The following is a 24824-nucleotide window of genomic DNA, read 5'->3' as shown; positions in this document are numbered from 1 at the left end:
TCTTAGGGGATTCATACAAAGTTTATTTCTGGTTACGCCACATGACTTTCACATTGGGGGCTCTGCTTCATATGGTCACTCGGAGACCCAGGTCGATGGAGATGCCACCGTCTTATAATGCTGCCATATCAACAGAGTAAGTGGCAGAGGATAGGGAAGAGTATGGAAAACTCACCATGACCTCCCCCGGATGGGCAGTGACACTGGCATTGCTACTCACCATCCATTGATCAGACCTAGCCACGTGACCGCCAAGAGGGAGGCAAGAGAATAAAGGGCAGCTTGGGCAACAATAGGTAAGCAGTCGTCTCTTCCGTAGGATTAGAACAGTTGTGCCTGATCTCTGGCTTCTTTTATCTATTGACAATTCTTTCTCAATCAAGCAAGCATTTACTAAGCCCCAACTCCATGATCGGCACTGTGCCAGAAAATAATGGAAGACAGGCTCCAAAAGAAATAAAGATAGGCTTCCTAGTCCTCGAGATTCTTCATAGAGATAACATTCACAGATCAGAAGGAGTGAGTAAACAATAGACAACATTGCATGATCAAGGACCAAATAATGTGGGTGGCTCTGTGCAGCAGACACTCAGAAGAGGTGTGACCCAGTAGGCAGGGAAGGTTTGACTGGAGACTTAGAAGCTGGACTAGGACTTGAAGGAGGTCTAGGTAACCGCTTAGAGAGAAGGAAGAGGCAACAGCTTTGAGAGAGGTACAGAAAGAATTGAGTATAAATCCTCAGAGAGGATCAAGGTGTTAACTGTCTGGGGAGCCCCGAGTGTTATACTTGCTACTCCCCGGTTTATTTTGATTTCAATGAAAGCCTATAATTAACTGAACTCGGGCTGTCAGTGAAAGTCACCTGTTAGCAAAGTGCAAACTCTATTAAACAGTGGCTTATAGGTGGACTAACTTCTACCTTTTCCCTATTTTAAAGAGGAAATACCTTGATATAGTCTTTGGGTCAGGAAAATCTGCAGAGCTTACCAGGGACAGCCTCTCTAATGTCCCATAAATAGTGACATTCCTCTCTGAGGACCACAGGTAGAGTGTTCCCCAAGGAGGACCTGAGTGCTTAGGGTTTGCACTTATGTGGGATGTGAAGTCCTCTCTTAAGACTCATACCCATCGACAGCCTTGCCACCCTGCACATGCCCGATCTCATCTGATCTAGGAAGCTAAGCAGGGTCGGGCCTGGTTAGTACTTGGATGGGAGACCACCTAGGAAGACCAGGTGCTGTAGGAGTTAAAAAAAAAAAAGACTCAAAGCCCTCACATTCTGCCGCTGCGGCTGCTGCTGCCATCACTGCCGCTGCTACCATCGTTCAGGTTTCAAGAACAGTGGTATCAGCAAGCTCCCAAGTCTTTCTCACCAAAGGCGAGGCTCTGCCACCCCAATAAATCAGCGGCGAAATAATAAATAGATGTTCTCACTGGCCCTCCAGAGCAGGCTTGCGAAATTCCCCTCACCCCACGCTGCTGTCACCACTTCTGCCCGGGACCAGAGAAACTCAGAGGGTACACAGTGCCTCTGTCCCTGGAGACAATGAGCCAAGTCTCTGGAGGGGTGAGCAAGGTGCTGCAGGCAGTGCCTGAGATGGGGCGGGCTCGAAAAGATTGGGATCTGCTTGGCTGTGTTGAAATTGAGTCTCTTGCGGGGCCTAGAGGAATAAAACCGTCTGCAGATAAGCGAGCTGGGCTGGAAGTCTGGGTCAGGATGGGGCTCACCTTTGAGAACGCCTGCTTTGAGGTGCTGTGAGAACTGTGGTTTGGATATGCTTATTTGCTTGTGGCTTTGGTCCCCACAGCGTGGTGGGGGGTGTGAAGAAAGGGGGAGAAAGTGTTGAAATATCAACAAGGAGGCAGAGGCAGTTCTCATGGGTGGCTGTGTCAGGATGGCAACTAGGGAAGGAAGGGAGAACTTGGACTTGGGGTCTGGGAGGAGCTGTTCACCCGGGGTGGCGAAGAGGGTGTCCCTGTATCTCCTCCAAGAGCTCCTAAATCCCAAATTAGAACATCTCTTCTAACTCCTATGTCTTATAAGTTAGCACAGCGAGGGAGGCTGACCAACCCAAAGTCACACAGCTAATGGGGGCAGAGTCAGAAGTCCAAGTCACTTTCCACCAGACTGCCTGTCAAGGCAAAATACACACATACATACGCATGTTCGTGTGCACACGTGCACACACACATGGAAAATCAGACAACAGAGCATGAGTTTCACTCAGGGTGGGAAAGCTTTTGCAAGGCAGGAAGAAGGCCCCAAGGAGTCCCCTGCATGGCCTCTCAGCTCTCACTGCTCCCCTGGGGTTGGTAATCAGTGGGAAAGTGCCTTTTTCTGGTAATAGGTCCTTAATATGTAACCCTTATTAGGTGATGCACTGGCATAGCTTTGATGTGACCACAAAGAAATCTCTGACACATCTGAACCACCTATGGGACCTCTTGGCTCTAGAGCAGAGTCTTCCTGGAATTATTTTTGGGGCTCGAGGGGAAGCAATTCTGCTCACTAGGTAGATATCATCCCAAATGAGCACACATTATCATTTTATGACTCTTTAGAGAAGTTATATGTGGGGTACCATTCCCTTGAAGGAGTTGAGAAATCACCCCAGGGAGAAGCCTGGGCAGCCTGGGATGGAGAGAGTGGCCTGACACCAAGACCACCATCAGGCGACAGCAACAGGTACCACAACCGCCTTACAGGGCACCTCCTCTGTGTGGCATGCTCCAGGAAAATGCCAAGTGCTCCCTGACTCCAAAATGCCTTCATCACAGGTACCTTCCAATGCGTCACTGCACTGGTGTCTGAGGCAGCTGTTCAGGCACCGAATAGAGAGGCCATGAGCCTAGTGGTTAGAATCATAAACCCCGAAACAGACTTCTCGGGGGGTTTCCCAGCTTTACCACTCAGTCATGTGATCTTGAGCAAGTTACTTGACTTTTATTCCTCAGTCTCTTCATCTGAAAACGGGAATAATAATAGTTACATTCTGGAATAGTTATTGGGGATTATATTAATTATTTAAGTACTTAAAATAATGTAAGACCAAGTGTTATTTTATTATAATCAGTATTTCCCCTTTTAGACATAAATCTAATTTTCCGTTTTGTAGAATGGAGCCAACACGAGGGAGAGAGAGGAAGAGAGAGAAAGAGAGAGAATATGAGTTAAATAACAGCTTCCCAACTTCATTCATTCATTCAGCCTGTATCCTGGCTGTGCTTTCTTTTCTTTTTTTCTTAAGTTAAAAAGACACAGATAAGACACAACTATTCAAATATAGCTTCAGGCACAGCTTAGCTTCCCCTTGTTTCTCCCTGATCTCCAGCTGTTCTCCACAGAACTGTAATTGTCCCAGCTGCTTTGTGAACACATGGGCCCAGGCTTCTCCCAGGTGAATGAATGGCAGCAGCCTGGCACTCCTAGGTTCCACCTGGGCACCCTGTATTTGCATATTTCCTAGGCTCTTCTTTTGAAATTCCACACCAATAATTAAGGATTTCTAATTCTCTAGTAATTGAGTGCCGTTTGGGACTGATTAAACAGATACTATCTAAATAATCATCTATTAATGCATTGCTTTCCTTTGTGTGGGCTATAGATGGCTTGTTAAAAGTCAACATAAAGTATTTCTTCCATCTGGCTCTTATTATGTCTGACACAGTCCCTCTCCCCTTATTGCTTCTCCCTCTTTCTACCCTTTCTCTTCTCTTGTTTCTCTTTCCCTCTCTCCTTCTTTTGCCATACTTTGCCTCAGTGCCATGGGACCCAATCATGTGAGCAATTTGGTAATAAAATCAACCTCCAGTGATTGCTCTTTGGAATTCCAAACCAAATAATTAGTAGGACTGATTATTTCTTTAAATGGTTAATTGATTGGGTCGTTAGGTTACCCGCTTTACAGCGTGTCCAGGAGTCAGGCACTTTACTAAAGCATTTTCATGTGTCATATCTAATTTAATTAAACCATTAAAACAGTCCAGCAACATAGATATAACTATATTTCACCAATTAAGAAATGGAAGCAGAGATTCAGTGTTCACTTTCTTTATGGGTCAGTAGTATTCACAGGGTGGGAATATTCATAGTCAAAAGCTGCATCACTAATTCTGGATAGATGTCTCTCTACTAGCTGTTCTTGGCTACAAGATGAATTTACTGGCTGAGAGTGTGACTAGCTCACTGTACCCCGCCTCACAGGCAGAGATTAGCCATCCCCAGAGAATGTCTCACAGATACAAATAGTGACTGCTTATGTATCAGAAATAAACCAAATGTAGAATTTAAATGTTCAAAGGGCTTTAGGATTATCTAATTCAATCACAAGCAGCACTGCACTATAGAACTTTCTATAATAATAGAGATGCCCTACCTCTGCACCATCAAATATGACAGTCACTTGTCAACCGTGGCAGTTAAGCACAGGAAATGTAGCTAGCATCAGTGAGATACTGAGTTTTAATTTAGCTATATGTAGCAAGCAGCTACTATATTGGACAAAATAGAAACGGACGCATCTGGAACCCGGAAAGGTAAGATTACTTTCTTGGGTCTCACGCTCAATTATTTCTAAGGCTGGAGCTAGGACCCAGGTCCCCTGACTTCTTTTTTGGTGCTCTTTCCATCTGGAGCCCTTAAGAAGAAGTGCTGTGTGGTAGGGAGACCGCTCCTCTGCCTAGGGAGCCTTGTAACATTAAACTAGGTTACCGGGCATTCTTACCTCCAAAGCCCTGAGAATACTGTCAGGAACAAGGAAGACGCAGAAATGCAGCCTGCAGTGTTATAGACATTTCTTAAGGCTCTAATCCTCAAATAAACAGCTCTGGTCTTTCATCTTCTCTGGATGATACCTCCTTTGTTAAAGCTTTCAAATTCTGTGACACCTTAAGCCGGACTGGCTACATTATCCGGCATGTTGCAGAGGGGCTGACCTGGTTGGGTCACAGCTCCTCAAGCGCTGGACCTGCTCTACTCCGTCAGCACAGTCCCTTTATGTCTTTCTGAGCTGACTCATCCCCAGGGACCCTATCTGGGTGGGACAGGATGAGGCTTAATATTGAGAGCAGGGGAGACAGTAAAATGTGATAGGCTCAGTCAAGCTGCCTGGATTCAAAACCCAGCTCCGCCACTTACTGCATACAAGCTGAGTGACCTTGGACAAATCACTTAACCCCTATGGGCCTCTGTTTCTTCATCCGTAAAATGAGAGACAATACCATATCTATTTCATAGAGTTGTAGGTTTAAAAGCATTAATACATGCAAAGCATTTGTAACAATGCCTGGTGTATAAGAAAAACAGTCAATAAATACTGTGTTTTTTTTAGAGTGGGCCTTGATAAGAAAGTTGTAGTTGGGGAGATGACAATACATAGGCTGGCTCTGGCAGATGACTTTGAGGAAGTTGCCCACTGTTCTGGGAATCAGCAATTTTTAGGTCTAAATTATAATCAGAACAATGGGGCTCCCTGATTAAGAACGTGATGGAAGCAGCAAGGAGGGAGTTAATGGATAATACTACTTTTGTCTGACTATGACAAAAACTTTCTTTCCTAATAATATTCCTGAGAAGTTCAGGAAGGCTTACTTTTCTATTTTAGGACAGCAGCCATGTTTTTATGTCAGTCCATGTCATATGAGATCCCGGAGTTTAAAGACTATAAACTGAGATCCACAGGGCAAATTCAGTCTACAGAGTGTTTGCTTGGCCTGTAGTGAAGACCCGAACAATGTTTTAAAATGTTTAATTAGTTGCCAAGTTTTAAAAACCAGGAGATTTCACATTTAAAAAAATGGGTTCCCAGCTTCTCTTGCCAAACCAGATAATATGGCAACATCTGTCCCAACTTCAGTCCAGGTAACAGGTCCTCTGGGGTGTGACATTATCTACCTGGCCCACCTCACTCTGTGTGACCTGCCTGACTCCATCTACCAGTGTCCCGGGATCTAGTCCAACCCTTCCTTTTATTGATGGGAAAACCGAGGGACTCAGTTTCGCAGCCCCAGGCCAGTGTCCCTTCCTTTGTACCAGTGGTTCCCGAACTGGGGCCAGCATGAGAATCACCTGGAGGACTTGCAGAAACACAGATTGCCGGGCCCCGCTCCTTGAGCTTTTGATTCCGTAGGTCTGCGTTTCTAACGAGCTCCCCGGTGACGCCCACGCTGCCGTTCCAGGGATGCACTTTGAGAACCACTGTTTTACATCCTACCTCGTTCTCTTTGAGAACTTATCCTGGCACTGACTTAGCCATTAACTGTTCCCACTGATTCTTCCCCCTCTTTTTCCATCTTCTTTTTTCTTTTTGCGTCTTTCTCATTTTTTTTCTTCGTCGTCCTGTTTTTGTCTCAGTTGCCTGTGTTTCTGGAGGTCGGCTGTGGGAACGTTTTGAGGCCCTCCCTATAATCTGTCTCAGCACCCCCTCCCCCTTTCCAACGCCCAGCCTCCCCAGGCCACCCTAGGGAGAAGGGTAGCGAGCCCCGCGGAGCGCACAGCCCTGCTAGGGGGTCCGGCTGCCGCCCTGCATCGTCCCCGCCCCCTTCCCCCGCCTGCTGAGGCCTGCGGGCTTCCGACCCGGTCAGGAGCAAACGTCCGCCCCTTTGTCCAGCCGCAGAACTTCCTTAGCGTCTGGGGACCGAAAACCTCAACACTCTTCCGAGCTCCGAGAAGCCTTTGCGCGCTGGCAGCTGCGGGCTCCCGGTGCCAGCGTTTTCGCGCAGATTTGCATCCCTGCAATCACAGCTGTCATGCCACCGTCATTATTTATCTCCATTTAAACCCATTCTGTCGTTTGGAGAGTTTTGAGCAATCGGGGCCGAGTGCCGGGCAGCGCCGTGGGGGCGGGTCGCCCCTGCCACCCCCAGACGCCCGCCAGGCAGCCTCTTCAGAGCGGCGGAGTATGAGGACGGCGGCTTCTTCGGAAGAGGAAAGCGATCACTGCCCTTATCAGAGGAATTTTTTCCTCTCCTTAAAGCACCAGAAACGTGCGGACCGGCGAGGCTTTGGTTCCTCTACCGCCACCCAGCTCGGCGCCGCGAACCCGGCGCTCCAGGCCCGGCGCCCTTGATGTCGGCCCGCAGCGCCGGCCGGTTCGGGCGGATAGGGCTGCTCGGGGGCCTGCCAGTCCGCAGCCGCTGCCTGCTCCCAGGCGCGCCGCGTTACCGGCTCTGCACCTGGAAGGGGCCCCAAGCCGGCTTTGGTGACTCTCTTGCCAGGTGGTTCAGGAGTGGCTGGGGTGCCTGGGTCAGGTAAACTCTAATAAGGACGGAGGCAGCCGAGAACTTTCTTCAGGGGTAGGAGACAAAAATGGGGATGGGGAGATGAGTGTTGTTACTGGAGACTTGGCACCTTCTCACATGGCTTCTGGAGCCACTACCAATAGCAGGGGAAGCAAATGCTTCTTGGGCCCCGCCAAGTACCAAGCGCTAACCTAAGTCATGGCAGAGCGGGGCTTTGAACGCTCTCCATTCTCTTGCCCCAGAAGGGAGGCTCCTACTGGATCTGGTGTTTTCACTTTGACCCCTGCCTACTAACCAAGGATGAAAAGGGAGAATTTCTGGATCAGAAGGCCGAGGGCCCCTGGTTCCATAAGCAGCTCTTCCACTCTGCCTGCTGCTCAGCACACAAGTCCAAAGGCACACTGAGTTGTAGGGTATCAAGGAATGGTGGATCCCATAAAAGGAGGCTCTGGGGAGAAGAGTAGGTGGCAGACTGCGGTTGGGAGCCGCGGGGTGGGAGGTGGGGGGTCTCCTGCCTTAAGATTTGTCTAATCCACCCGGATTCAGTACAATGAAGTTGCTGGTGTCTGCTGAGCACTCACTATTCCCTAGATTCTGTTCTGGGGCCATGACTTGCTTTCTGTCATTTAAACCTAACATCCCTATAACACAGGTACCCATTGTACAGGCAAGGAGACTAAGGCTTAGAAAGGGTTAGGTATTTGCCCATAGCCACGCTGGTAAGTGGTGGGTGGAGACTCAAACTCAAGCTGGCTGACTCTGGAGTTTGCACTTGAACCTCTCTGTTATCTGGCTCTCTGCAGGTGGGATCAAGGGGCCAGGGTTTCCAGGGAGGGGGATGCTGGGTGAGCTTCACTGGCCTGGAATAAAATAAGATTTCTTCTTTTTACTTTTTAAGGAATAGACTATTTAGTGGCTAAATGTTCCAAAATTTTCAGTCTCATTCTCATTTCCAAAAGTCTTCTCATGTTATCGTTAATTATGAAAGCACCTTGGACAAATTGTTACCTAGGACCCAAATTGGCACTCAGACTCCTTAAATCTGGAAGCAACATGAAACGCACTTGTTGATCTGTGAGTCCTACCTTTTGGCATACAAATGACAGTTTCCTGTATCACAGGAGATTTCCCTCTGTCAACAAAAGGAATTGGAGAAAGGATTGGTCTCATTTTCATTTTCTCATACTCAGATGAAACTTATGAGGATATATGAGGTTTCCTAAAAGCTTGTAACTTTCCTTTATTTGTTTGTTTTTGGTAGTCTCTAATTCCCTGTTAGTGATTTGCAGAAGCAAAAGGGACTTTACAGATATCATCCAACTCCTAATTTTACAAATGAAGTTAATGAGGCCAAGGGAATAAATAACCCAAGATGGCACAGTTACGTAATGGTCAAGGTGTAGCTAGAACCTGGAGCTGGGGCATCACAGTCCTGGGGTCTTTGCATCCAGTGAAATGGCAAGAGCCCTTGTACTTCTTTCATGTGGTGAGGATATGATGGGGTGGGAGTGTCAATCTAAGGAACCCGAGGAAGCAGGGTAGGCCGTGGCTAGAAATAGAGGAGGAGGCTTAGCAGAAGGGAAGGGGGCAAAGGACCTGGGCTGGGCCCCACAGGGTACTGGAAGCCATTTGCATTCCTGGCAGGTACAGATAGCAGTGATCACTGAGGTTTCTCGGAAGAACAGTCTCTCCTTGTCCAGATAGCTTGGCTCAGGAAGGATTTGTGATCAAACCCTTCCAGGCACTCCCTGTCATTCCTACCTTTTAGTCTGGAGATCCTTCCCTTCTCAAAATCCTCACCCCCCCATGTTATGTCCTTCTGGCTGTTAGTCCTTTCATCCTCCTATTTCAGCGATGGAGTAGCCTGTAGTTTCCCCTTTGGACTCTGGAAATAAATACATTTCTTTTGGAGACTTGGTCCCATCGACCTCTATCCTCAGGTTTTTCCCCTCTGTAACGATGCCGTAAGTCCTATAGTCCTATGATCCTTCACAGGGGCTGGAGAGTGGTTGTCAGACTCTGGGAGGAAGGCTGCCACAGATTACAAAGCAGAAAACAAGCCAATACTGAAAGTGATCCACTCTGTTCTGTTCTCCACTGCAAGGAGATATACTTGCCCTGATATATCTCAAAATAAAACAAAACAATAGTAAAAACAAACAAAACAAAAAAAAAGTGTCTCAAGATCAAAATAAAACTTCCTTCAGAAATTACCATAATGTCAACTTGTTCTTGGTAAAGAACAAATGATTTACATTTTAAACATTAAGAATGGTGTGAATTTTAAAAAAAAATTATATATATGAAAGAGGAACATGATGACTTTAAAAAGTTAAGAAATACAAATTTAGTTACTCTGGTCTTCTAGGGTCACTGCATCTGGCTTTTCTGTGGCTTCTCCTCCTTCCAGCCCATTCCTGATATTCATTTGGATATTTAGAATGTGTATCAGTTAGGCTTGCCTGGATTATGCTGCAGTGACAAGTCCCAAGTTTCAGCAGCTTAAAAGAAAAATTAGCAAATTTTTCTTAAAGTGACAAATACTAAATATTTTAGGCTTGCAGGCCATAAGATCTCTGTAATAACTACTCAACTCTGTCTTTATAGTGTGAAAATAGCCATGACATGATTGTGTTCCAATAAAACTTTGTTTATGAACATAGTCAGCCCTCAGGCATAGTTTACCTATGAGGCTTGGTAAATATTTTGTATCTTCCACAGACTCAAATAAGTGTAAAACCAATCCTCCACAATTTAAGTTGATTACCTAGTAACTTAACTGCTGGCTAGAACAACTATCAACATCCTTCAGAGGAAGACGGCAGAATACAGAGTCTCTACAATGTCTCACCTGGTATAAAATAACAAAGATTTACTTCATGCTTGTGTTCCATCTCCATGTTTGTCATGGGTTACGTGGGGGCTCTCCTTCATATTACCATCATCCTTAATCCAGGATCCAGCTTGACAGAGGAGCCCCTAAATGGATCATTGCTAATCATCTCCACAGAAGAAAAGAAACTGGTGGTGTTCATTTGTCCTAAAAGTGTCTGCCAACATGTGACACATTTATTCTGCTCACATTTTATTGCCCAAAGCAAGTCACATGGTCTCGCCTGAATTCAACACAGTGGAGAAGTACAGTGCTACCATATGCTAGAAGAAAAAAGAACATTTATGAATAGCTGTAGTGATGACCACAGAATGCATAGTTATAGGTTAAAGAAAATCTATATCTTACATAGGAAAGTTTAATCATTCTGCACATATTTGTTGAATGTTTAGTTTGCCAAGGACTGAAGACACTGAGATACTTTACAGGTAGTCCCTGCTAATAAGATACAAACAGTGTCATAAGAATGGATGGAGAAAAAGGAACCCATAAAGAAAATGGCTAGAGAAAGGAGGGAAAAAAAATCAAAAAAGCAGTGGTGCCACAACATAAAGGAAAAGGATATAATAGATGATAGGTAGGTAGGTAGATAGATAGGTAGGTAGATAGATAGATAGATAGATAGACAGGCAGATAGGCAGACAGACATACACAGATGGCTAGCATAAAGACTAGGAAGATGTCTACCAAAATGTTGCCAGTGACTAACTCCAGATAGTTGTAGTTACTTAATTTTGTTCTTTATGTTTTTCAGTATCCTTCAACTTTTCTTCAATGATTAAGCATTAATTTTATAAACAGATTTTTCTTTTATAAAAAGAAGACAAGGAGTGGCTCCATTTCTCATTATGGTGGCATATCTGGAGTCAGCCTAACCCTTCCAGAGATTATAATTATAAATTATAATTACATATATAATTTGAAGCCATGAGAAGTGGCCAAAAGCAAACAAAAGCTGAAAAGAATTTAAATAATGGGGAAAAGGGAAACATATTTTATGAGATTCACATGATATGATTTTTCCCTAAGATCAGCCCTAGTCTGTGTGGGTCAGAGTAACTAGAATTCAACAGAAAGTCTTGATCTTATTGGTTTGAGATGTGGTATTTAGAGTTGCCAGAGAATCTGAAAACAGAAAGGAAATCCCATATGGAGGTAGCCATAGCAAAAAGAAGCTCCCAAATCTGTATGTAAAATTTTTAAAATCCTAGCTTGACCCTTGAACTGCACATACATAGGGGAGACTCTAAGGAGCAAAAGTGGAAAGACTGAAGAACTGAGCAGAGATTTCAACTGCAACCAACCATAGAAGAGAAAGAGTTTAGAGTTTGAATGCTATCAAATAAGAGAGGCTTGGTAAACACCTTGCGTTTCCCACAGTCCTAAATAAGCCAAGCCTCCACAATTTAAGTTGACTATCTAGTAATTTAACTGCTGGCTAGAACAAATGTCAACATACTTCAGTGGAAGATAACAGAATACAGAGTGTCTACAATGTCTCATCTATAATGTCTGTATATAATAAAAATACTACAAGACATGTGAAGAAATAGAAATGTGTGATGCAGTTTTAAAAAATGTGTGATGCAGTAAAAAAATCAGCCAATAGAAACAGACCATTAGATAACATATGTATTAGAATTAGTGAAGATTTTAAAGCATATATTTAAAATATATGTTCAAAGACTTAAAGATGAGCATAGTAGGTGAAAAGATAGAGAAGCTTAGAATAGAAATGGAAACTGTAAACAAGAATCGAGTGGACATTCTAGAACTGAAAATTGCAATATCTGAAATTAAAAAAAAAAAGACTAATTGGTTAGATAACATCAGTTTGGCAATGAGAGAAGAAAAGGGAAGTGAAACCCAAAGATGAATCAATAGAAATTATACGATCTGAAAAACAGAGAAAAACAGATTTAAGAAGATTGACCGTAGGATAATATCAAATGAACTTGAGACAATATTAAGCAGCCCAACACATGTGTGATTAGAGTCCTAGAAGGAGAGACAAGAAAGAATGGGGCAGAAGAAGATTTGAATAAATAACACCATCCTCCTAAAATTTGGTTAAGAAAAATAATCAATTTACAGACTCAAGAGATCATCAAACCCTAAGCAGGATTTTTAAAAAAGACAAACATCATAGTAAAATTTCCGAAAGCAAAAATTCAGAGAACATCTTGAAACCAGCTATACAGAGAGAAAAACACATTGAACGATGATGTAATCGATGGCTGGCTTCTCATTTTTAAAAAATGGAAGCTAGAAAGCAATGGAATGATATCCTTAAAGTATAAGAGAAGAAAGTACAAACCTGTAAACCACAAATTCTAAATCAATGAAAATACTCTTTAAAATGAAAATGAAGTAATGACCTTTTCAGATAAATGAAAGATGAGAGAATTTGTCACCAATAGAACTGCATTAAGAGAAATGCTAAACAAAGTCTTTCTGGCTGAAGAGAAATGACATCAGATGAATTTCAGATATACAGGAAAGAAAGAAGAATATAGAAATATAAAATATGTGAATAAATACATAAGACTTTTTTTCTTCTCTTGGTTTCTTTAAAATGATTCTTTTATGAAAACATTTTAACATTGTATCATGAAATTTATAGTATGGAAATGTAAAATATGTGGCAGTAACTGCACAAAGGATAAGTCAAGGTAGATAAAATGTTATTGTTACAAAATGTTAACATTTTCAATGATGTACTATAATATTAAGTATCAGTAGATTGTGTTAAGGATGCATATTGTAATCTCTAGAAAAATACTAAAAAAAATCCAATAAGTATAGCTAAAAAACCAGCAGAATTAAAATGAAATACTAAAAAAAATGTGATTAACCAAAAGAAGTTAGTTAGAAAAAGGAGAAACAGAGGAACAAATGGGGGGAAATAAAACCCAGAAGAAATTAATAAAAGACATAGCAAAATGATAGACCTAAATATAACAATATTCATAACTATATTAAATGTAAATAAACTAAACATACCAATTTAAACTTGGAGATTGTCAGAATGGTTAAAAAAGCAGACCCAGCTATACGTGGTCTATAAGTGATACACTTAAAATATAAAAGAACAAATAGGTTGAGAGTAAAAGAATGAAGAAGATATATTATACGATTCATAAGCATATAAAAACTGGTATGGTTATATTAATATTAAAAAATAGACTTCAAGACAAAACTTCAATATTAGCAGAAACAAAGGACATTTAATAATGATTAAAGGGTCAATTCACCATGAAAACATAACAATCTTAAATTTGTGTGCCTCGATAACCAAGCTAATAATGAATTAAAAACTATTAGAAAGAGAAAAATAGAAATCCATAATCATAGTTTAATATTTTAACACCTCCTATCAACAACTAATAGAATAACTAGGCAATAAATTAGTAAATATATAGAAGATTTAAAGAATACTATCAACTTGCCCTAATTGACATTTACAGAATACACTCTATCTAACTACAACAGAATACACATTCTTTTCAAGTGCACATGGAACATTCACCAACATAGAACATATAATAGGCCAAAAAATAAGTTTCCATAAATTCTAAAAGTTTGAAGTATTACAGAATATGTATGTGACCACACAGAATCAAATTAGAAATCAATAACAATAAAACATTTAGAAAAGCCCTAAATATGTGGAAATTAAACAACACACTTAACCTATAGATTAAGGAAAAAATGATAGGAGAATTTAGAAAATATTATGAGGTTAATGAAAATGTAATAACAACATATCAAAATTTGTTGGATGCACCTAAAGCAGTGCAGTTTAAAAACAATGATCTAAGTTTGCACCTTGAGAAACTAGAAAAAGAAGATAAATTGAACCCAAAGTAAATAGAACGAAGGAAATAACAAAGAGCCAAAACAATTGGAATAGGAAACAGACAATAGAGAAAATTAGCAATGCCAAGTTTAGCTCTTTGGAAATATTAATAAAATTATTAATAAAATTGATAAATCCTAGCAGGGTTGATTAAGACAAAAAAAAAAACAACCACACAAATTGCAACAATAAGAAATTAAAGAGAAGATACAATTATAGATTTCTAAGACAACAAAATGATAAGAAAATGTTATGAACAACTTTATAACAATAAATTTAACAACTCTAAAAAATAGAAATTTCTGAAATGGACTCAAGAAGAAATAGATACTCTAGCCCTAAAAATTAATTATCAGAAAACTTTTCCACAAAACCACCTCCTTCAGGCCCAAACGTTTCACAGGTATCAAGCATTTAAAAAAGAAATATTACCAATGTCGAACAAAATATTCCAGAAAATAGAGTATCAAATAGATGAAATATGGCCACTAATTCTGTGTTACTGTCCTTATCAAGAGATAAGATGTTTTTTCAGTCTCTATAAATCCAGGTTGGACTTTTTGACTTTCTTTGATATATATATTATGACAGAAATGACACTGTACCAATTCCAGATCTAGTCTTTAAGAGGTCTGGTAACTTCCAGTTTCATTCTAGGAAGCCAGTCACCATGCTGGAAATCATCTCAGCTCCCAATTTTTTTGCCTAAATTTCTGACCCACAAAATCATGACAATAAGAAATCATTATTGTTTTTAGCCACTAGGTTTTGGGATGGTTCACGACACAACAATAGATAACTGAAACAGAGGACAGGGAACACTAAGCGAGTTATTTTATGAGACCAGCATGACCCTGATACCAAAATTTGGCAAAGACATTACAAAGAAAGAAAGTTACACATGAATATCTCATGAATTTATATAGAAAAGTAGTTTTAAAATATTATCCAAGATAATACAGCAATATATAAAAAAATTATAAATATCATCACCAGAGGAGTTATCTCAGGAATGCAATGTTAGTTTAATACTCACAAAATCAATCGATATGCCAGAAACAGAATCTTAGTGGGGCAGAAGTAGAATTTGAATAAAGTCTATAAATAAGTTAACAATATTTTATCATTTAATTTTCTAGGTTTGATAATTGTACAATGTTTCTAGACATGCTAACAGTTAGGGAAGCCCCTGAGTAAGAGATATATGGGAACTCAATATATTATTTTTTTGCAACTGTTTTTATAAGTCTAAAATATTTTTTTCAAAATAAAAAGTGAAAAAGAAAAGAAATCCAGGAAGAATAAATCAAGTGAGTAGGAATGTCATGGAAAGCATAGCAAAGAGAGTATGGTTTTGACCTTTGCAACTATATTAATATTTTACATATCAAAAGTAATAAAGAGACATCAATTAGAATGAAGATAAAAACCTTAAAATTAAATAGAGAAAAACAAATGGACCAAAAGTGTCTATTGAATGAATTTATGAAGATTTATTTTCTTAAATAATTTAAAAATTTGTAAGCAAAGTTTTATGTTTTAAGAAGTAAAAATTATTGAATGTGTACCAAATGAAGAACTTAGAAGAGTAAAATGACTGAAACTAATTAAATAGAAGTACTCGACGTGAATAATCAGTAGGAAAATAAAACTTTTGAGTACTGTATTGTGAAATAAAGGACCCAGTAGATAATCACATGCATTAAATATTTTACTACTATTATTAGTTACTAATTATGTTATTGACAGTTTCTGTGAAGGAACATTTTTTTTAATGTTGCAAAAATCATAAGTGACCAGTGAGTGCTATATTCTTCTCTAGTATGTGGAAATGAGAATCTTAATGTTTAATGAAAAATTTCCATTTCATGAACTTAACTTCTTAATGGTGTTATTCTTCCACCTTAAGCAACTAGGAAACGGGACAAAATTTAAAAAACAATTATTTTCAGACATTGGACAACAGATGGTACAGGACTGTGATCTCTGAGAAAAGAGAAACAAATGATTTAAATCCTATGATCACTTCTGATTTCTGACAATAGAAATGTTCTGGGCCACAGAGCAGAGCTGGTTCCCAAGCAGAGCATTGCAAAGTTGTTGAGTTGGGGGGCAGAGATTAGAGTACAGCAGGCTGATGTGGCTATAAATCGTTAGGCAGAGTTATTGAATAGAGGAAACTAGGTATAAAAAGAATTTCGGATATCTGCTAAATCTTCTAAAGGATTAAGAACTAAAAAAAAAAAAAAGTGTAAAGCAGTGAATATCCTCAGTGAGTACAAAGACATGATGTATAAGGTGAAACTCCATCAGGCTAGACAGAATGACAGGATAGCTGAGAGCTGAAGAGTTCCCAGAGTGCACACAGGGCTGTTCTGAAGAGTCCTCACTGATCACTCAGGACATTCAATAGAGACCCCAGAAGGGCAGTGCTTTATTAGTGAAGCTGAACTATCCATAGAAGAAGGATAGTCAAGATAGCCTGATACGAGTATGACGATAACCATGTATATCAAGGGAATAGAAGTAGAGAGCCTAGCAACAGACCCACCCATAAATGGTCAGTTGATTTTGGATAAATGAGCTAAGATAATTCAATGAAGAGAGTATAGTCTTCAATAAATGTTATTAGAAATGGATGTCGATATAGTGAAAAATAAATATTGATCCCGTTTCACCCCATACGAAAAAAAAAAGTAACTCAAAATGGACCGCAGACCTAAACATAAAAGCTAAAACTGTAAAAAATCAAGAAGAAAACATAAAGGAGTTGTAGCCTAGGGGTACATAAATGTTTCTTTAATAGCGCATAAAAATCACAAACCCTAATAGGAAAAATTGATTAAACAAATCATTAAAATTTAAACCTTATGCTATTCAAAAACTGCTATTAGAAAATGTAAAGACAAGCCACATAGTACAAGATAATATTTGATATCTATATATCTGACAAAGAATCTGTATCAAAGATTTTAAATTCAATAAGACAAATGACCCAGTTTTAAAATGGGCAAAAGATTTAAACAGGGAAATCAAAATAAAAATCACAATATTTCACTACTGCCTACTAGCAATGCAAAAATAAAATTCACGATAACAAATGTTGGCAGGATATAGAGTAACTGAAATCCTTGAGTATTTTGCCGGTGGGAATGCAAAATGGTACATTCACTTTAGAAAATTGTGTCAATTGCTTATAAATTTAAATATATACATATTCTATGGTCTAGCAATTCTACTACTAGGTATTGTCCCAAGAAATGAAAGACTATGTCCCATCAAAGACTTCCACATGAATGTTTATAACAGTTTTTTTCATAGTACTCATAAAATGGGAATAACTCAAATGCCCATCAATAAGTGTTTGGATAACGAATTGTCTTATCCATAAACACTATTTGGAATACATAAAATGGAATCCTTCTTGGTAATAAGAAGGAGTGAACTGTTGATACACACAATGACATGGATGAATCAGAAGCATGCTGAAGAAATATGTCAGACACAAAAAGTGTATTCTATACAGTCCTATTTCTATGAAGCCCTAGAAAAGATAAATCTTATCTTTAGTGATGGAAGCAGATCGGTGGTGATTGGGGAATGACTAGGACAGGATGTGAGGAAATTTTTGGTGTGGTTGAATTATTTATTCTATTCTTGATTGTGGTTGTCAAAAGACAAAGAACTGAACACTAAAAATAGGTATATGTTATTGTATCTAAAATATACCTCAACACAGCTGTTTTTTAAAATCCTAAGTGAATGGAAAATGTCAAAAGTTCAATGAACCATGTCTAATGGGAGCCTGATTATGTGACCTTCAAAACCATAATCCTATCAGTGCCACTTTTTGCCTCACCTAATGTCACACAAAATATTTATAATGTAACTGTAAACATCCCACCATCCCTTTCATCTCTTGAGTTGCTTTAATGCCTCCCAATTTGGTATTTTAAGTCTTTACATGTTTTATATTCTTTGAATCAGCTATTTCGCTTTTAGGAATTTGTCCAAAAAAAAATAACCATGAGAATGAGCACAGCTTTCTACAAAGATAAAACTTCCAACTGTTTATTAAAATCAAAAAATAAAACTAAAAACATTAAGAGGTTAAATAATAAGTTATGGTAAACATATAAAATGAAATACCATGCAGCCATGAAAAAGCATGATGTAGATGGATACTTAATGGTATTAGGAAGTGTTTATCCTCTGTTTTCAATTTTATATCAGTGGATTACAAAAGAATATATGAATATATAAAATGGAATCCTTCTTGGATTGATCTCAATTTCGGAAAAGACAAATATAAATTTTAAAAAAGATTAGAAGGATATAGGCTGTTATAAACAATGATAATCTTTGCATGGTGAGTTTGTGATTTTTAATTTGGAGAAGAGTGTATATACTTTCTAGATTTCTAAAAAAACCTGCATTATTTTATAATTTGAAAATCAAATAATAAATGTTTTGTTAAAAAACAATTTTTTGACATTATGTATTCAAATAGATGTTATGTTGGTGTACCGTGCTTAGTATGTTCCCCAAAACTTGTGTTTATTTTTTGTAAGTCAAATTCTATTTTCGCTGCCCCACATTATACACTATCGAAAGGCATGCTCTAAAGTAGCAGTCCCCAACCTTTTTGGAACTAGGGACCAGTGCTCCTAAGAGAATCTAATGTCTGATGAGCTGAGGTAGAACTGAGGTGGTGATGCTAGTGCTGGGGAGCGGCTGCAAATATAGATGAAGCTTCGCTCACTGGCCCGCTGCTCATCTTCTACTGTGTGGCCTGGTTCCTAACAGGCCATGAACCAGTACCAGTCAGCAGCCCAGGAGTTGGGGACCCCTGCTCTAAAGCACTATCATAGTGTGAATAATATTTTGTAATCTATCGGTAGTTTGTCTGATTCGAAATGTAAGATATTCATACTCATTTTCTAAAATGGAGCCCTTTTTTCAGGTTCCATTGTGTGTTCTTTCTGGTTCTATTGCGGCTTTGATTCCATGCCTGAGCCGGGTTTTTGGTATCTGTGCCAGTGAACGGTCTTCTGGTCAAAGAAAGAATCTGGACTCCTGTGAGCAGAACCTCACTTAAACCAGTGGGAAAAGCAGGTGTGCCAGTACTTCAGCGATGTGACTTGTGTTGCTTACTTCTTGTTACCATGACTTCGAAGTCCTGGAGACCCCGCCTTCTCCCAGCTACCCTTACCTCGGGGTTTTATAATTTCATTGGGGTGAGAAAAGGACTAAAAGATTTTAAAAATCTTAAAAAGGCTCTTAGAGTGATTTAAAAAAAAAAAAGGTTGGGATACACTGCTTTAAGAGTTTATGGAAAAATTTAGAAAAGTTGTGGCTAAAGAAACCAGGGATGTCGGGATAAAGGAGGTAAATTTTAAGAAGGGCTTGACACCTGAAAAGGATTTTGATTGTTGGAGATTAGAAGAGGAGGGCTTTCTAGGCAGAGAGAATGGGATTATGGAGGTAAGAAAGGAGCTGTCTTTCAGCTAAAACAGCAAATAGTTGACACCTAATGGTACAGAGGCCCAAAGCAGGGAATCCTGGAAGCTTCCATGGAAGATGCAGACTATTTCATATACATATAAAAATATCTCTCTAATTAGATGGTGACGTGTTCTAGGCATTTTTCTTTATAACAGCTTCCCCCCTTCAATCTCATATATATCCAAAATGTGACCAATTTGATTTAGGAAAATTTTATCTTTGACCTTACCTTTTTAATCAGCATTCCCTCTCTCTCTCCCTCCTTGGTTGTCCTCACTTTCTCCCTGACGTTCAAGGTCTGTGAAAGAACAGCTCATGGTGATCGTTGTATCGTTTGTACAAGATATGTATCATTGTCACTCATATATGGAACTTTAGCTAGATATACTTCTCCATAGAAAAGGAAGAGAGTAAGTGTATCGTTTTTACACATATGTGAGATGCCAGCTGGGAGAGGAGATGGGAGTAGGGCTAAAGCTGAGAACCTGGGCTGAGACAGGTTTGTGCACCTCTTGGGATCTGGCTGATGTCAATAATCTCTGCTATGCAAATGAGAAAAAAACAAGGGAGTGTTTTGTCTAGACCAGAAACCAGAACTCAGTGGGAGGTCGCTAAAGGGTGTGGTGCAGCTGGAAAAAGAAAAATTCGTTTCATCTGGCCTTGAACAGAACAGGATGTTCATCAGACTTGCTCCAGGGAGCCAGGTAACAACACAGCGCCCAGAGGCCCCTGAGGAGAGGCCAAAAAGTTGCTGAGAGAGAATCCAAGACCAAGTGCTCACAGCCTCCATCAAGCAAATGTGGTCTGGGAATTAGATAGCTAGCTAGCATCAGGAGAAAGCTGCACTTTGCAAGTCTATTTTTACTTATTTTGCCTATTTTGTCTATTTTTCTTTATAAATAATTGACTCTTAAGCGGGTCTTAAGTGCTGCCTGGCAATCATACTGGACTTTCCTAGTTCATTCAGTTCTTCATCTCCTAGCAGATTATTCTACATCTCTCTCTGCAAATCTCCCAGCCCTCTGCCCATCTTCCTACCTCAGTGAGGAAACTGGGCAAACATCATACCAACCCAGCTACCAGCAACAACACTCACATATTCTGCTTTCTTACCTGTTGTTCTCATTCCTGAAAATCAGCTAATTCGAATTTGCACTAGACCCTAGGCCGCTACTCAAGGACAGCCCTACATCTAGTCTCCTTTCTTTCTTCAAGTCTCACTTTCTCTGAATCACTCCTATCAGCTTACAAGCATATTGTTATTTCTCCCATTTTAAACAAAAATGACAACAAATATCTCTTGTCATCCCATTTTTTGTTTCCCTTTTCAGAAAACTCTTCAAGAGAATTACATACCACATTCTTAAGTCCAGTCATCGAATTTCTGACCTCATTCTATTTGACCAGTCAGCAGCATATGCTCTAGTCTCCTTCCACCTGCTCCTTGGCTTTCGGGATGCCATTCTGACTTAAGTCTTTCTCTTATCTCACGGGCTGCTTCTCAGTCCCCTCAGCTGCTTCTCCTCCTCTACCCCTTCATATAGGAGGATATATTCATTTTCCAAGAACAAATTACCACAGATGTGGTGGCTTAAACAATATAATATACAAATATATCTTACAGTTCTAGAAGTTAAAAATGCAAAATGAGTCTCAGTGAGCTAATTCACGGTGTCGGCAGGGTTGGGCTCCTTTCAGAGGCTCCAGGGGGCTCCGTTTCCTTGCCTTTTCTGGCTCCTGAGGTTGCTTTATTCCTTACTTCTTGGGCCCCTTCCTAGAAGACAGCAACACGGCATCTCTCTGACTCTTTTTCCATCATCACAGATCCCTCTGACCACAGTCATGAAAGTTCTCTACTTTTAAGGAGCCATGTGATTCGATTGGGTCCATCTGGATAATCTAGGATAATCTCTCCATGTAAAGATCCTTAATTTTAATCATATCTGCAAAGTCTCTTTTGCCATGTAAGGGTAACCCACAAGCTCTGGGGTTAGGATATCTTTGTCAGGGGTCTACAGGGATTGGTCTTTTTTCTACCTACACGCACTTCCTGATGATATCATCCATACTTATGGATAAGACATGTCCTTGACTTCCAAATTTATATCTCCAGGTACTTACTTTCTCCCAAACTCCAGATTCATTTACCTTACTGACCCTTAGACATCTCTACTTCGCTGGCTAATCAGTCTAAAACTCAACTTGTACAAAACTGAATGCCTGATCTTCCCCTCAAACCTTCCCCATCCGTCTTCTTCATCTCAGCTGATGGCCACTCCAGGCTTTCATCCGCCCAGTTTAACAACCTGGGAACTATCTTCAACTCCTTTTTTTCTTTTACATGCCTCATCCTGTGTGTTAGGAAATCTTGTCTCTACCTTAAAAATATATCTAGACTGCTTCAAAATAATTCAGTGTGTGCTGGGGGTGGAGAGGAGGGGAAGAGGGCATTTAAATGAAACAAGATTGCTCATGTTCTGGTAATTGTTGAAGCAGAATGATGGGTGCATGGAAGTTTATTATGTTAACTATTATCTCTACTTTGTGTATGTCTGAAATTTTCCATAATATGTTTTAATTGCATGTACCATTGAACACAGCAGTCCCATTCCTTTGAAATCTATCCCATATGAGTAAAAGCAATAGTAAATAATAATACATATATTAGATATTTACTCTAACATTGTTTTCAGAGACAAAAATAGTGGAAATGAAGTGCATACCTATTGATATAGATACAGGTGAGTATATTTCTGTGCATACATCATGGAGTATCACATGATGTTAATACAAAGTTAAATAATTAACTTTATATTGCATGATTTGATGGAGTTTCCACAATTTATTGATAAGTGAGAAAAGCCAGATGCATATAATATTATCCAATTTTTGTAAAACAAAATTATAATAAATCAATATACACATGACAAAAATTTTTGAAACAAAATAAGCAAACAAATGAAAGCATCCAAATCTAAGTTTCTAAACAGCTTTGTTCCCTTCCCAGTGATGCAAGCCTCCCTCTCCTCCCCCAACCCCCACCCTGAGTCTGATCTTAACACGGTGGCTAGAATGCTCTGTCCATCCCTTTATCCATTCGTCCATCCGTCCATCCATCCATCTCCTCTTTTATTCACGCTCTTTTCTCCCTACTGCAAGGTTCCATTCTCCTTCACCCAAATGCTTGATATGTATCCTTTTCTGTATACATTGTTATATAATGTCAAAGTTTTTGTTGATATGTGTTTTTAAATTATATATTTCATTCTATTTCTTTTTTCCTCGGCATTATATTTTGAAGATCTAGCCCTATTACTATATTTCTGTCTTGACTATTGCTTCTATCTTCTCTATGGTGTACTTCCAATACATTTCACTAATCTAGTTCTAGAGCAATGGAACTCCCAGCTACCACAAGCAACTCCCTATGCATGTGAGAAATTCTCTGGGATACAAATCCAGGTGTAGAATTAGTAGGCCTTCAGAATGGCTGCATGGGTCTATATTCCCACCAGTGGTACATGACTACTCCTAAATCCTCCACTCGCACCAATACCTGGTTTAATTTTCAAATGTTTAATTTTCAGCAGTCTAATAGCTAAAAGTATTTCATAGTAATAATTCTTTCAATTTGTATTTCTCTGATCTCCATTAGTTTATTATATATTTATATGCTTATTAGTCTTCTGTATTTCCTCTTCTCTAAACCACCTGTTCATAACCTTTGAATACCTTTCTACTGGGGTTCCTGTGTTTTATTTGTTGATTTGTGGAGTTCCTCGTGTGCTTTAGATAACAGTATCTTGGTCATTTTAGACAATGAGATTATACACATCTGATCTGTTACTTGCTATTATTTTGCCCCTAGTTTCCTTTGTTGGATATAGAGTTTTCAAATATTATATAATCAAATTTATCAGGGTCTTTTGTCTAATGGTTTGTGTGTTGGAGATTTTATTTAAAAAGTCTTTCTTCAATTTTATATCACAGTTTCACTTTTCACATTCCAGTTTTTAATCCATTTGGAGTTCCTGTTTTATGTAGAGATTCTGTTTTAGTTTTTCCATACAGTGAGCTAGTATTTTCCTAATCTTGTTCACCAAGCAATCCAATTCCCCCATTGATTGATAGTGTTATCTTTATCATTTACTGAGTTCCCATGTATACCAGGTCTGTCTAGACATCTCTGTACTGACTCTTTGATCTCTCTGCTTAGTTTTGTGCCAGTAACATGCCGTTTTTATTGCTAAAGCTTTATGGAATATTTTAATATTTGAAAGTGCAAAATAGGCTCTTTTTAGTCTTCTTTTTTTTTTTTTTGAAATTAACATATCTGCTTGCAGACCAGTATTTTTCTTATATAACTTGTATTTGAGTTGGAATTGTATTGAATATGTAAATCAATGAGGGGGAAACTGACATCTTTATAATATGAAGTCAACTCATAGATGCTATTAATTTTTTATAAATTGATCTTGAATCCACCAACATTGCTAACCTCTATTATTAGTTCTAATCATTTTTGCTATTTTTTCTTTTTAAGTATATTTTATGGGTGTGGTTCCATAGTGTAGCAGTTAGCACATCTGCTTTACGCACAGAAGATCCTGGGTTCCCGCCCCAGTATAGCCACCGTCCATGGTCTACGGCCATTCCACCCTGAACAAGCCCGATGTCTGATCTCAGAAGCTAAGCAGGGTCGGGCCTGGTTAGTACTTGGATGGGAGACCACCTAGGAAGACCAGGTGCAATAGGCATAAATAATAATAAATATATATATATTATTACTTTTGAATAAATTACAATTGACATATAATATTACCTTAGTTTCAGGTGTCCAACATAGTGATTAAACATTTATGTAATTTATGAAGTGGTCACCCCGATAAGTTTAGTACCCATTTGACACTATACATAGTTATTACAATACTATTGACTACATTCCTATGTTGCAGTTTACATTCCCATGACTATCTTTATAACTGGCAGTTTGTACATCTTATTCCTTTCACCATTTTTACCAGACCCCCTTACTCCTTTCCCATCGGGCAACTCTCAAAATGTTCTCTCTATCTATAAGTTTGTTTCATTTGTTTATTTTGTTTTTTTAGATTCCACATATAAGTAAAACCATATGATATTTGTCCTTCTCTGTCTGACTAATTTCACTTAAGGTAATGCCCTCTAGATCCATCCATGTTGTCACAAATGGTAAAATTTCATTCTTTTTATGGCTGAGTAATATTCCATTGTATATATGTGCCACTTCTTGCTCCATTCGTCTATCAATGGATACTTACGTAGTTTCCATATCATGGCTATTGTAAA

General features: G+C 39.3%; 2 pseudogenes; both read left to right on the top strand.

Annotated features, from left to right (window-relative positions):
• The first annotated feature begins 1127 nt into the window (after positions 1 to 1127).
• On the top strand, positions 1128 to 1246 carry LOC120594761 (uncharacterized; annotated as a pseudogene).
• A 22891-nt stretch (positions 1247 to 24137) lies between these two features.
• LOC120594689 (uncharacterized) lies at positions 24138 to 24253 on the top strand (annotated as a pseudogene).
• Positions 24254 to 24824: the final 571 nt, after the last annotated feature.

The sequence above is a fragment of the Pteropus medius genome, unplaced genomic scaffold (genome assembly GCF_902729225.1).
Source record: "Pteropus medius unplaced genomic scaffold, Ma_sr-lr_union100, whole genome shotgun sequence".
Classification (NCBI taxonomy): Eukaryota; Metazoa; Chordata; class Mammalia; order Chiroptera; family Pteropodidae; genus Pteropus; species Pteropus medius.
This window is presented reverse-complemented; position numbering and strand designations above follow the sequence as displayed.